The sequence below is a fragment of the Ananas comosus genome, linkage group 5 (genome assembly GCF_001540865.1).
Source record: "Ananas comosus cultivar F153 linkage group 5, ASM154086v1, whole genome shotgun sequence".
Taxonomy (NCBI): Eukaryota; Viridiplantae; Streptophyta; class Magnoliopsida; order Poales; family Bromeliaceae; genus Ananas; species Ananas comosus.
Genome location: NC_033625.1, coordinates 12,646,896 through 12,662,064, shown reverse-complemented (window position 1 = coordinate 12,662,064; position 15,169 = coordinate 12,646,896).

The following is a 15,169-nucleotide window of genomic DNA, read 5'->3' as shown; positions in this document are numbered from 1 at the left end:
ACACGCACGGCAAAAGGGGACGCGCGCAAGCCGCCCTAAAAAAGTAGGGCTTCTAACAAGCGTAGGTCAAGGTGGCAACGGGAGCAGGCTTCACTGCCAATTAGAAGCAGAGAGATAACACAACAGAGAAAGAGTATGCAAGATGAGTTGGGAGGATTCTGATAATGAGAGAGAGAGGGAGTAGGGGAGGAAGAAGGTGAAGGGACAAAGCCAGGGGTAGCAGAGGGAAATGCGTACAGGGAGCGCACTATTCCACCGAGTTGGTGGGAACTGTTGTTCCCACCAGTTGCGGGTTATCCGTTGGGTGGTGGGAACAACAATTCCCACAACCCCAAAAAGTGTTTGGGGATAAGGACAGGGATAACTGGTTATCCCGATCCTTATCCCTAATCCAAACAGAGTGATAGTAAATAATGCTATTAAATGTATTCTTAAGGTCCTTTAAGCAAATATGCGTCACTATGTACCTTGGACAACATTAATTACTTGTGTTCAAGATTGTTTGTCCTTGGTTTGAATTTTGAAAATCATTTCGTAGCTCGAATAGGGCTTCTGCTGCGTTAATCGCTGAAATTGGTCGTTAATATGCTTTTTCGATTTAAAATTTGTGTAAACATCGTTACGGCTGTGTTTGGATATTGTTGAGCCTTGTCAACTGGTTGGTCTTGCTGTCTTTAATATTCAGAGACAATGGGAGGGTCTGATGGGTTCCAACACCCAAAATGATACTTTCGGGTTGGAATTGGTATGTTTTTTATATCAAAATCCTTTTTAATTTGCACTTTGCGTGTGGCTGTATAAAAAAAATTGATGTTATATTTGAATTTGTATTTAAAAATTTAGATTTGATGTAATATATTTTGAAATATTAAAAAAAAAATAATTGTTTCAGGTTCGAATTTTTGGGTCGGGTTTGGGTTCAGGTTCGGGTTTTAGATTTTTTGTCGAGTTCGGGTTTGGATATGGATTTTAAAATCCATCAAGTTCGGGTTCGAGTTCAGGTTCAGGTTTCGGGTTCGGATTTTTAAGAATCTACCCCGAATCAGACCTGTTGACATCCCTAGGCAAGACTGCTCAAGGATTCTCGTAAAACTACTCCGAAAAATATTTTTCCGTTTGTTTGGTTGTCCGTTAAAAGTTTCTTCTGAAATTTTTTTTTACAAATTCTCAGAAAATGAAGCGTTTCATTTCTTGCTCTCTTGGTGCTGAAAAATCGCAGCGCAGAGATGTGTTAACACGCGGTTCACCTGGACCCCTTGGACTCTCTCTCTCTCATTCATTATATATATATATATATAAAGAGAGAGAGAGAGAGAGAGAGAGAGAGAGAGAGAGAGAGAGAGAGATAGTTGAGCTAGAATACTATCGATAACAAACGGGCTCCATTGCCACTCATTTGTTTTCGATGATAGAGCCTCCAAATCGACAACCGGCACCGTTGAACATGATCTATACCACTTGAAGTGTTTAGAAATCAAATTTCATACATTTTCGATATTGTTCTCTTATCCATTGAGTGGACACAAAAATGAACGGCTGAAAATGAATATTCTTTAAAAAATGATGATAGGAGTCTTGTAATCAAGATCAAGAGTATAGATCTTGTTTTAAATAGTTTAAAGAATTTTCTAACAAAAATTCAATTGATTTGAATATTTTTAAGCCGTTAAACGAGAAAACGCATCATATCGACCAATAAAATTACAAATTTTGAAACCCTTTAATCTTTAGGCAAATGATGTCGAAAAGATTTGAAATTTGATTTCTAAACTCTTCAAGTGGTATAGATCATGTTTAATAGTGCCGATCGTCGATTTGGAGGCTCTATCATCCAAAACAAATGGGTGACAACGGAGCCCGTTTGCTTTCGATAGTATTCCAGCTCAACTCTCTCTCTCTCTCTCTCTCTCTCTCTCTCTCTCTCTATATATATATATATATATACATATATATATATATATATATATATACAGAATTGAGCTAGAATACTTTTAGAAGTATTACCCCTTGGTGCTTCTAGGTTTTTAGCCCTTGGATCTACTCCTTGATTATTAATAGCCCTTGGATCAAACACTATTCTACCTACCACCACCTACCACCTACCATCATCATCCCAACCTTACATTTCTCTATCTAAGGGTTAAAAACTCACAAGCACCAACCTTTTGGTGCTTTTGAGAGTATTCTAGCTCAACTCTCTCTCTCTCTCTCTCTCTCTCTCTCTCTCTATATATATATATATAGGCTAGGGCTACTATCCTATTAATAGGATAGTAGCATTTGTCCTATCAAATTATTCTTGATGATATATAGAGATTCCGAATCAATGATCGGAGCCGTTGAAGTTGATCTAGAGTATTTGAAATATCTAGAAACTAAATTTCATAAATTTTAAAAATTATTTACATGGTGATCAAAGTGTCGTAAAATCGACAATTTTTGATGGCCTATATGAGCCGTTTGTTTGTTTAACAGTGTCGAGTAATCCAAATTGCTTGAATTTTTTATAGAAAATTCTTTATACTATTTAGATAATGTTTGATAACTCTGATTATGAATTGCGAAAGTCAAACTTCTATTTTAAGAAGGTTATTTATTTATGACCGTTCATTTTTCAACTCTTACGATGAAATTGAAAATGATTTTTAAATATTACAAAATTTGGTTTCTAAACATTTCTAATTGTGTAGATCAATTTCAACGGTGCCGATTATCAATTTGAAGTTCCGATCATTCAAATCGACTTGATAGGACAATGTCCTCAATCCTATTAATAGGATAGTAGATGGACTCTATATATATATATATATATATATATATATAGAGAGAGAGAGAGAGAGAGAGAGAGAGAGAGAGAGAGTTGGGTTGGGATGCTATTGATAGCACCCAGCCAACTTTGCCACCCATTTTATAACCCTTGGATTGCATCGAGATCTTGCAACCCTTTAGTGAAAAGTTTCCAAAAAGCTCCGTTTATCCCTCCGTTATCTCTCTCTCTCTCTTAGTCTCTCACTCACTCTCTCTCTCTCTCTTTTTCTTTTTCCTTTTCGTTTCTTCTCTACAGATCTCATCTCCCACCAGCTCACCACTAGATACCACTAAATACCACCAGAGCCTTCTCCACACCTCGCCCATCTCCCACCTCGCCCACCTCGCCCGCTCGCCCTCTCGCCATTTCATTTTTTCTTTCCTTTTTCTTTCTTCTCCTCCGCAAAACCCACCGAATCCCTCTCCCAGCTCACTCGGCCGTCCGTTCGCTTGCTCAAAACGTGATTCTTTCTCAGGTTTGAGAGAAAGAAACTCTTTTTTCTCTTTTTTTTTTGTTTGCTGTAAGTTTCTGAAACTGTTGATAGGAAAAAAAAATTTTACAGAAAAAAATTACAAAAAATAAGCTATTTAATTACAAGAGAAAATTAATGTTGTTTGGTGATGTTTTAAATTACAAGCTTATATCTAATTTTTCTTATATTGTGCTTCTTATTGGTATGTAAGATTATATTCTTGAGCAGATTTTAAGACCTTCTCTGTTTACCTTTTCTTTGCTCAAAGTTATGCATGTTTCTTTTTTATTGATGTGGAATAATATAGTATTGTTGCAACATAGTTTGATTATGAAGGAAAAATTAGATATAAGCTTGTAATTTAGATGAATTTTTATACCTAATTTTTTGACAACTAAACTTTGGTTTAACTTCTCTTTTTAACTCCATGAAAAACTTATCTGTTTTAGTCTTCTAGTTTGATATGTCATTTTCATTCAACCCCTGAATGTTTTTTTAAAAAATATTTGGTTTAAATATTTGGGCTAATTTAATATTCTATTGCAAGTATACAATGACATTATGAATTTTTACTAGTTACTAATTTTAGTTTTGTGAAATTACATAGATGGATAGTGGAGATTATTGTGATTCACCAATTTTCAATGGTTCGGATAATGAAAGTGTTGAAGAAGAACTTGACTCTCCATTGATTGATACGACATTTAGGGGCCGTTTGATTAGATGTAATTATAAATGCAATGTAGCTAGGAATGCATGCAGTTGGAAATACAACAGGACATGAATCATGTTTAGTTGGATGTAGTAGAAAGCGCTGCAAGTATAAATAATTTGTTTGTTTGCATGCAGTTGAAAAATAATTTTTAAAATTTTATTATTTTATATATATGATGGTGAGATTACCTCCAATGTGAAAAAGGAAATAATTTTTGTTTAAAAAATATTGAAGAGGTAAGCATACATTTTATTTAAAGTTACTCTCTCTAACTGCTATAGTTGGAACTACGGCCAATTTGGGCGTAGTTCGAATTGTTGCAGTTGGGCCTCCTCCTGCAGTTCCTACTGCAGTAGTTGGAGTTAACTACATCATACCAAACACGAAATTTGCATTTACATGTAGTTACAACTGCAGTGTAGTTGCAACTACATGCAACCAAACGACCCCTTATTGAAAATAGAGAATTGGATTCCTTGACAAGTAAACATAGTCAATGTGAACAAGATGCTTCAAGCTTAATTGCACATGGAACGGAATCGTCAATTGATGAACCATTCATTGGGAGAGAATTTAAGAATGAAAATGAAGCTATGAAATTTTATAATATATATGCATATAAAGACGGTTTTAGTATAAGAAAAAAAACACACTATAAAGTCAAGAAAAAGGATAACATGATCACATCATTGCATTATGTTTGTTCTAAAGAAGGCTATTGCTCAGATCGAGGTCAAGGGTAAGATAATAAAGGCACACCTAAAAAACAAATGCAGTATAGTTGAACTGGTTGAAAAGCACATTTAAGGGTAAAAATGATAGAAGATGGAAAATGGGTCGTGACTGCATTTGTGAGAGAACACAATCATGATTCAGTTGTAAGTCCATCAAAAGCTCGTTTTCTCCGATCTCACCGTTCAATCACAAATGAACAAAAGGATATGATTCATATGTTAAGTGAACAAAACATTCCAACCAGTCAAATCATGACTTTTATGGCGGCAAGAGAAGGAGGACTATATAATATTCACTTCACAAGGAAAGATTTAAATAATGAGATTTCCGAGAAAAATATAAGGCTTAAAGGGGTGGACATATCAACTGCTATTAACTACTTTCGTGATCGTCAAGTCAAAGATCCATCTTTTTTTTATGCAATACAGGTTGACGAGGAAAATATGGCACAAAACTTATTTTGGATTGACGGACATTCAAGGATGACAAGCCAACATTTTGGAGATGTTATTACCTTTGATAAAACTTATATGACAAATAAGTATTGTATGCCGTTTGTCCCTTTTATTGGAGTTAATCATCATCGACAATCAATATTTTTCGGTTGTGCCCTTATTAGAGATGAAACTGCTAACACATTTTGTTGGCTATTTAAGACTTGGCTTCAAGCAGTTTTTGGGCAACATCCTAAATCCATTATTACAGATCAAGATCCAGCAATGAGGAAAGCAATTGAGCAAGTTCTACCAATCACTGTGCATAGATGTTGCCAATGGCATATAATGAGAAAAGCAAGAGAGCATTTGGGTATACTTTATGGCATCAAAGAAGGATTTAAAAAAGATCTAGAGTTATGCATAAATAACAGCTTGACGATAGAGGAGTTTGAAACTAGATGGGCTGTGATGCTTGAAAAGTATGAACTATTTGAGAACAATCATCTTCAGGTTATGTGGAATAGTAGACATCAATGGATTCCTGCATATTTTAGAAATTTATTTTTTGCTGAAATGTCTACATCGCAGCGTAGTGAGAGCATAAATGCCCTTTTAAAGATGTTTGTGGATTGTCATAACTCGATTTACAAATTTGTAATACAATTTGAAAAGATTGTTTTGAGTCGTTATGATAAGGAGGATGAGGCGGACTTTAGATCAAAAGATGGTGAGCCAAGTTTATGGTCGTATAATCCGATTGCGAAACAAGCTTGCGATATTTACACAAAGAAAGTATTCAGTGAATTTAAGAGCCAGTTGAAAATTAGTACAAAATATAAAATAATGGAGCTGGAGGTTAATTCATTATACAAAATTAGTAGAATTGAATCTTCTACATCATCTCCTCAAATGAACTCTTACACAGTTAGAGTGGATAGGACTACCGAGAATGTTGATTGTAGTTGCAAGTTCTTTGAATTCAGTGGCTTATTATGTTCTCATGCATTGAAAGTTATGCTTCAAATTCAAATGGATCACAATCCCATCCAATATATTATGAAAAGGTGGACCAAAAATGCAAAAAAAGGATCGCCTAGCACGAATTTGGGGTCCATAGTAGTTAATGATTTTTCAGATTCTAAAACTGCAAGATTTAATGCACTAAATCTTAAAGTTCAAAAAATACCATTTGAAGCCTCGAAAAATTTGGAGGTATATAAAATGACTTGCGAGGAGATAGATAAACTTGTTGACAAGATTGTTGCACTTAATGAAACATTGAAGGAGAGAGAAAGAGATAACATTGGAGATCACAATATAAATATTTTTACACAATCAAGTGGAGTTGAGCTTATAGTGAAGGACCCTCCACAATCACAATGTAAAGGAAAGAGAAAGCCGCAAAAATTCAAACCACCTATTGAAAAGGGTGTCAAAAAAGCTAGAAAATGTGCCTGCTGTGGAAAGAAAGGACACAATGTTCATACATGCAAAGAGGTGATTGTTTTTGTTCTAACCAATGTTGTCAACTAGTTAAGTTCTAATTAATTTTCTTAATTTTATTTCTTACATATGTTAGGTTTAACCAATTCCGTTTTCTTGTAGCTTGTATCAAGAGAAAAGGATGACGTTGCATATACTACAAAGAGCGAAGAAGAAACAGATAGCTCGAACAACTCAACATGACGATGAGCTTATTGCAAGACACAACAATAGCTTCAACAAGGCTCTTTGTTGTTATATTTTATTTTTGGGTTTGCACTAGATCCATTTGATGTAGAAAAACTTGATTGTAATATATAATACTTTGAAGTGGTTGCAACTCAGTGGATGGTTTCACAAGAATATAGATGTGAATTCTATTATTTGTATGGATTCTAAATATTTAGACATTTGAATTCAAGCTTGAATGATCAGTATTCCAAATATAGCTCTGGGGATGGTTGATCAAGATATTTGCTTGCATGGATTCTAAATATTCGATTGGTTTCTAAATATTTGCTTGCATGGATTCTAATTCTGGGCATTACAATGAACTGCAACCAACTGCAACCAACTGCAACCAACTGCTTGTATGGATTCTAAATATTTGTTTGGTTTCTATATCATTCAAAATTTTTTTGTGTTGTGAGAATTTAGGCAATGAAAACAAAAGCTTATATGATGAACTGCTTCACTTAAGGCAATGTAATCAAAAGTTCATCAAAGAACACATCTTAAACTTAACAAAAGCAAAAGAACACATCTCAAACTTAACAAAAGAACACATCTGAAAGAACACATCTAGTTACATAGATTGATTAATTAAAATAGTGCTTACAAAACTATGCATATAACATATGTCATATACATATACAAATACTCTCCAATTATATTAAAATATTCACATATATAACTGCTACTAATACAAATAATACAACTAAATACATTCTTATTCTAAAAAACACACTATTCGTCTCCACTTCAAACTCCTTCAACTCATCTCGCAGTGCAGATGTCTGTTTGAAATAAAATAATACTTATATAGGATGAAACAATCCTAATCATAATAAAAAAAACGATTAGATTCGAGTTCATACAATCCTAATAGGTCTCGTGTTAACCATTAAATTTTGGGCCAATAATTATAATTCAAATATACAATAAGCCCATTCGTAAATGTGAGTTGGTGGGCCTCATGAATGCCCATGCAAATAAAAAAAAAAGGGCCTCATTCCAACCCATTAAATATTATTATTTTGGCCCAATAAATTAAAGCGGGCCTGATCAACGACGACCTACATTCACATTCTATAAAATATCTATTCGAAATTCGATTTCAAATCACAACCCATTAAAAATTCGATTTTTGAATTTCAAATTTTGAATTCCCAATCAATTCCCAAAATATCCTCCAACAACCCATTCAAAATTCGGATTCGAATTTCGAATTCCCAACCAATTCCCAAAATATCCTCCAACAACCCATTCAAAATTCAAATTTTGAATTTCGAATTTTCAACCAATTCCCAACATATCCTCCAACCATCCAACAACCCATTCAAAATTCGAATTTTGAATTTCGAATTTCCAACCAATTCCTAACATATCCTCCAACCATCCAACAATCCATTCAAAATTCGAATTTTGAATTTCGAATTTCCAACCAATTCCCAACCAATCCCAAATATCTTTCAGCCAACTACAACAACATATTCAAAATTCGAATTCGAATTTCAAATCCCTTAAAATATCTCTCACCATTCCTCCTATTATAAATACGAGAACCGAAATCAAACTCCGGAGAATTTTTTTACGGAGACGATATAATAGACAAAGAACAAAAAAAAATAGATAGATTGCTACACTCGTTCCGACATACAAAAAATTCAAAAAAAGAAGATATCGCCGAGCCGCGGAAAGAAGGAGGATCGCCGAGCCGCGGAAAGGAGGAGAAATCGCCGAGCCGCGAAAAGGAGGAGAGATCGCCGAGCCACGGAAAGATGGAGGAATCGTCAAGCTGATTCATCCAATCCGTCATTTGATCAACAGGTAAAGAAAAAAAAAGAAGAATAATGAAGAAGAAGAAGAAAAAAAATCTCTTTTCTTCCCCCTCATTTTTTTCCTTTTTTGGTCCAGCGATCGTAGCTATCCATACCATCTAGATGGCTTCGATGGGAGAGTGGAGGGGAATCTTTGATTCCCCGTTTCTTCGGACCTCTCAATACCCCATTCAAAGTTGTTGATGATGGAATGGGTGATCTACATTGCTGCGACTACCCCAACATCGCCGGTTTGATACTTTCGAAAGAAGAGGGGAGGGGAATCTTTGATTCACTGTTTCTTCGAACCCTTCAATATTTCTTCGAAAATGTCAATCAAATCCGACGGCCGAACAGATCCGTGCCACCGTCAACAACTTCGCCGACGACATCTACAGCGTCGCCGGTTTGATACTTTCGAAAGAAGAAGGGAGGGGAATCTTTGATTCCCCGTTTCTTCGAACCCTTCAATATTTCTTCGAAAATGTCAAATCAAATCCGACGGCCGAACAGATCCGTGCCACCGTCAACAACTTCGCCGACGACATCTACAGCATTGCAGGGGAAGTATCGCCCGAAGAGGGGAGGGGAATCTTTGATTCCCCGTTTCTGCGGACCCTAAATCAAAACTAAAACGGGGATTTCTTCGGACCCCAAATCAGAACCAAACGGGAATTTCTTCGGACCCCAAATCAAAATTAAAACGGGGATTTCTTCGGACCCCAAATTAAGATCAAACGGGAATTTCTTCGGACCCCAAATCAAATTGAAAAATCAAATCTAAATTGGAGAATCAAACGGGGATTTCTTCGGACCCCAAATCAAATCCATTTGGAGAATCAAACGGAGATTTCTTCGGACCCCAAATCAAATTGGAAAATCAAATCCAAATTGGAGAATCAAACGGGGATTTCTTCGGACCCCAAATCGAATCCAATTGGAGAATCAAACGGGGATTTCTTCGGACCCCAAATCAAATTGGAAAATCAAATCCAAATCGAAATCAAACGGGGATTTCTTCGGACCCCAAATCAAATTGAAAAATCAAATCCAACTCGAAATCAAACAGGGATTTCTTCGGACCACAAATCAAATTAAAAAATCAAAACGGGGATTTCTTCGGACCCCAAATCCAAATCAAGATCAAAAGGGAATTTCTTTGGACCCCAAATCAAACCAAAATCAAAAAGGAATTTCTTCGGATCCGAATCAAGTTGCAAAATCAAAAGAGGATTGCCTCGAATCCGAAATAGAATTGAAAAGAAAATCAAGTTCACATACGAATCCAAATCCAAATCAAGTTCACATACGAACCCAAACCAAATCAAGTCCACATACAAACCAAATCCGAATCAAGTTCACATTCGAACCCAAACCGAATCAAGTTCACATTCGAACCCAAACCGAATCAAGTTCACATTCGAACCCAAACCGAATCAAGTTCACATACAAACCAAATCCGAACCAAGTTCACATCCAGACCCAAATCAAACCAAGTTCACATTCAAACCCAAATCAAACCAAGTTCACATACGAACCCAAACAGAATCAAGTTCACAAATAAAACCCAAACCCAAAACCCAAATCAAACCAAAACCAAACCAAAACCCAAATAAAACCCAAAACCCAAATCCTAACCAAGTCCAAATAAAAAATCCAAAACCAAATACGGTCCACAAATAAAACCCAAACCCAAAACCCAAATCAAATCCAAACCCAAACCAAACCAAATAAAACCCAAAACCCAAATCCGAACCAAGTCCAAATAAAACCCAAAACTCAAATCCAATCCAGTCCACAAATAACCCTAAATCCAAATCCAATCACAAATAGAACCCAAACCTGACTTCCAACTTGGATTCATACCCAAGTTCATGAACCAAATCCCATAAACCATGAATCAAGTTCATGAAGCATATTCAAGTTCGTGAACCAAACACCACGAACCACACCCAAGTCCCATAAACCATAAATCAAGTTCGTGAACCAAACACCACAAACCATACCCAAGTTCATGAACCATAAACCATGAATCATACACCAAGTTCATAAACCTCATCCATGAACCATATCCAAGTTCATGAACCATACACCATGAACCATAAACCATAAATTAAGATCATATACCCAAACTCATGACCTATACACCAAGTTCATGAATCATAAACCAAGGTCATGAACCATACCTTATGAACCCATGAACCATACACCAAGTTCATAAACCTCATCCATGAACCATATCCAAGTTCATGAACCAAATCCCATATACCAAACCTTATGAACCATAAACCACAACCCAAGCCCATGGACCAAATCCCATGGACCATATACCCAACCTCATGAACCATATGCCAAATCCTATGAGCCATGAACCAAATCATTTTCAAATCTCATGAACCAATACCCAAATCTCATGCCCAAAGTTCATCATGAACTTTTTCTTTACTCTAATACATATACCTAGAGTAAAAATCGAATATCGACTACCCCTAATACATATACTTAAGGCTAAGTCAATCGCCTTAGTACATATAACTAAGACAAAACATCTCCAAAATATTCTAAATTATACACTTAGAATTCAGTTAAATGATATCAAATTCATTCGAACTCTAACACATATACTTAGAGTTCATCCGACTAACCCTAATACATATCCTTAGGGTCTAGTCAACCTTCCACTCTAGCACATATACCTAGAGTGGAAGTCAAACCAAGCTTGACCAGTCCTAACCCATATACTTAGGGTCCAGTCAACCTCTTGCTCCAACATATCTACCTAGAGTGAAATCCATACCTGATCGAGTTCTAATACATATACTTAGAGCTCATGAAATCAAATCCGACGAACCCTAACGCAATACCATAGGGGTTAGTCAGATCTTCACTCTAGCATATATAACTAGAGTGAAAAATATATTAAACTCGGTTAATCCTGATACATACACTCAGGAATTAGCCACTCTCTACTTTCGGGTAATATCAAATCCGACCTACCTCAATACATATACTTAGGGTTTGGTCACTCTAAGATATATACTTAGAGCCAATTAGACTTTAATACATAGAGTTTAATATCGACTAGGTCTTAAAACATATACTTAGGACCTAGTCAATCTCAAATCTAACTGAATCCTAATACATATACTTAGGATTCAATAAACCAAGACATGATTCATCTCATCCCATCTATAAAGGTCTCTTAATCGAAGGTGCCCCAATGCCACGGGGGTAATTAACCGTAGATGCTTGCATCTATTGGAAGCCATGGACCTGCAAAACCTGATACCCATATACATATATATACTCATCTGAATCATGAATACTACCCCACGGCCGAAATCCATCGACCGTGCGAGGTGCGTCATTCGTAGTGGCAGACAAAAGATGTCACACCCCAATAATCCCACATCGGATAAGAAGGAGGATGTGATTGGGTATGTAAGAGACTTAGACACTAGTAATAATAATTGGGCTTAAGCATTTTGGGCGGTGGTTGGGTCCAACGAGTTATTGTTGCTAGTGGGCTGGGTCGTTACATTTGATATCAGAGCCAATCACCAGCCGGAAATGTGTGGTGAGTCTCGGCTGAGCTAGGGTCTGAAAGACCAGGTGATTGGCTATGCCGTGATCAGCTATGCCAGGGTCTGGATGACCAAGCTAGTAAGGCGAGTCTCATATCTCCTGGTGATCTTGGGCTGTGTGTGTGATTGGACTGACGAGGATGTCGGGGCTTAACGGAGGGAGTCTTTCACACCGAGGGAGTCTTTCACACCCCAATATTCCCACATTGGAGATGAAGGGGGATGTGATTGGGTAAACGACCCAGCCCACTAGCAATAATAACTCGTTGGACCGAACCACCGGCCCAAAATGCTTAAGCCCAGTTATTATTACTAATGTTTAAGTCTCTTATATACCCAATCACATCCCCCTTCCTATCCGATGTGGGATTATTGGGATATGACAGACTCCCCCCGTTAAGGCCCTAACGTCCTCGTCCACTAGCAACAATAACTCGTTGGACCCAACCACCGGCCCAAAATGCTTAAGCCCAGTTATTATTACTAGTGTCTAAGTCTCTTATATACCCAATCACATCCCCCTTCCTATCCGATGTGGGATTATTGGGGTGTGACAGACTCCCCCCGTTAAGGCCCTAACGTCCTCGTCAGTCCAATCACATACACAGCCCAAGATCACCAGCGATATGAGACTCGTCTCGCTAGCCTTGTCATCCAGACCCTGGCATAGCCGGCTGCCTTGTCATACGGACTCCAACATAGGCTATCACCTTGTCTTTCAGACCGTGGCTCAACCGAGACTCGCCACACAATTTCGGCTGGTGAATTGGCTCTGATACCAAATGTAACGATCCAGCCCACTAGCAACAATAACTCGTTGGACCCAACCACTGGCCCAAAATGCTTAAGCCCAGTTATTATTACTAATGTCTAAGTCTCTTATATACCCAATCACATCACCATTCCTATCCGATGTAGGATTATTGGGGTGTGACAGCAGAAAAATTTATCTTGTCTGGAAAATCATCTATTTGTATCCCTCTGGATGTGCTTTCACATGATGTCATACTAGAATAGCCCATTTCTAAAACATAATAGTCTGAATCACACTACTTGAAGAATTGGCAATGATCTCCGGTTGATTTCTTATTATATGTAGCGCAGCTGTAGAATGGTCTTCCAGGATTAGCAGATGTACGGGAGATTTTAACCACTGCTTTGTTGCCACAGTAGCACAACACTATGGGTGATTGTGTATAACCTATATGCTGCCTTCTATTCATCTGTCAAATTATCTGCAAGATAAGGCAGACAAATATCAAATGAGAAAAGACTATTTAATTAAAATATATTGCAACAATGCCATATCATTTCACAGAAGGACATGAATCTTGCTAAAAAATACTAGAAAACTAACATTAACATATCAAACTCGAAGACTAAAACAAAGAGGTTTTCCATGGAGTTAAAAAGAGAAGTTAAACCAAAGTTGAGTTGTCAAAAAATCAGGTATAAAAATTAATCTAAATTACAAGCTTATACCTAATTTGATTGGTTTAACCAAAGTTGAGAAGACTAACATTAAAATTACAGAGAATGACTTAAATTCTGTTCTTCCAAACAACCTTGTAGACCAACATTACAAAGAAGGCTAACATTACATAGTTGAGAAGACTAACATTAACATTATGGAGAAGGTCTTAAAATCTGCTCAAGATACAATCTTGCACACCAACAAGAAGCACAATATACCGACCGTCCCTAGAGCAAGTGGCAAAGGGCTTGGTGGTTGGTATCCGAGACCCAAGTTCGAATCTTAGTTGATTCACATTTCCAACTAAGTTTATTTCTAAATGAGATAAACGAAGCGAGTAGCATGTTACCTATCTCTAAAAAAAAAAACAAGAAGCACAATATAAGAAAAATTAATTTTTTTTCTCTGGAAAAAAACATCACCGAACAACATTAATTTTCTCTTGTAATTAAATAACTTATTTTCTGTAATTTTTTCTGTAAAATTTTTTTTTCCTGTCAATAGTTTTAGAAAATTACAGCAAACAAAAAAAAAGAGAAAAAAAGAGTTTCTTTCTCTCAAACCTGAGAAAGAATCACGTTTTGAGCAAACGAGCGGGCGGTCGAGTGAGCTGGGGTGCGAGCGAGCCGGCGCATGAGCGAGATGGGAGAGGGATTTAGTGGGTTTTGCGGAGAAGAAGAAAGAAAAAGGAAAAAGAAACAAAATGGCGAGGGGGCGAGCGGGCGAGGTGGGCGAGGTGGGAGGTGGGCGGGGTGTGGAGAAGGCTCTGGTGGTATTTGGTGGTGAGCTGGTGGGAGATGAGATCTGTGGAGAAGAAAGGAAAAGGAAAAAGAAAGAAGAGAGAGAGAGAAAGTGAGTGAGAGAGTGAAAGAGAGAGAGAGAGAGAACGAAGGGATAAACAAAGCTTTTTGGAAACTTTTCACTAAAGGGTTGCGCGGATCTCGATGCAATCCAAGGGCTATAAAATAGGTGGCAAAGTTGCCGGGTGCTACCAATAGCATCTCAGCCCAACTCTCTCTCTCTCTCTCTCTCTCTCTCTCTCTCTCTCTCTCTCTCTCTCTCTCTCTCTCTCTATATATATATATATATATATATATATAATATTTTATTTTTATATAAATATGTTATTATATAATATTATATTTATAAATATATAGTAATTTATTTTATAGTACTAAATATAATATATTATTATATATTATATTACATACTTATTATATAATATATTTTAAATATATTTATTTATAAAAAAAATAATAATAATAAGAACTAGGCTGGAATACTATCAATAGCACCAAGCTATTGATGCTATTAGGTTTTCGGCCCTTGGATGAAAATATGCACGGTTAGGATGATGTGGACCCTCTAGGGTTGAGTGACTTATTAGTCGAATAATATAATTTAATGGGTAAAAATAGTCAA